We start from the raw sequence: 901 nt of genomic DNA, 5'->3' as shown, positions 1-901 counted from the left end.
TGTGTGTGTGTGTGTGTGTGTGTGTGTGTGTGTGTGTGTGTGTGTGTAGGTTTCAGGGAAAATGATATTTCCTCAGATGAAGGAGCTTCGGGGACGAGGGGTAACCAGGCACAGACCTTGCAGTGGGAGAAAAGACTCACTCTCCAGGATCCATGTTGATAATATTCACCCTTCACAATGCACCAAGTTTGAGGAAAACATTGCTAGGTGTACAATTGCTTGTATATACAAAAACCTGAAATTCAGGTTATAACTTCTTGTAGATGTAGAACTCTGAAAGGCATCAGAATGCCCGTCCACAGAGGACTGGTTGCAGTGATTGTGGTACTTCCGTACAGTGATGTGGGACACAGCCTAGGAAAGATTGAAGTAGAGCTATAGGCACAGAGGTGTCCCCAGTCTCAGTGTCGCACAAATGGAAAACCAGAACGCACAGCCGCATGCTGCATGCTCCCGTTTGTTTAGAGATGAGCTAATTTAAAGATGTGCCAATTACGGGGAAGAATATTGTACTTATCGGCTTCTGGACCCGCCGTCTGAATGCTAGAATGTCTTTAGAATTTCAGGGCTGGGTATTTAAAACCACATTTCCCAGAAACCTTTGCAAATAACGTCCTCGATGAAAACTGGGCTCCTAGATGAGATGGATGTGATGGTTAATAACAGATACAGACTTGGAATCACCTTGGAGAGAGGCCACCGGACATGTCTCTGTGTTTAATGAGGTTTAAGAGAGGAGAGAAGAGTCACCCTGAGTGTGGTGGCACCATCCAGTGGGCTGGAATCCAGGACTAAACTGCAAAGGGGACGGGGCATTTGAGCACCAGTGTGCATCTCTGTTATTCCTGCCTGCGGACCTACGTTAGCAGCTTCCTCACACTCCTGCTACACTCCCTCAAAC

Source organism: Grammomys surdaster, unplaced genomic scaffold (genome assembly GCF_004785775.1).
Source record: "Grammomys surdaster isolate TR1022 unplaced genomic scaffold, NIH_TR_1.0 125876, whole genome shotgun sequence".
NCBI classification, from domain to species: Eukaryota; Metazoa; Chordata; class Mammalia; order Rodentia; family Muridae; genus Grammomys; species Grammomys surdaster.
The sequence above is the reverse complement of the archived record's forward strand: the minus strand, read 5'-3'. Positions refer to the sequence as shown.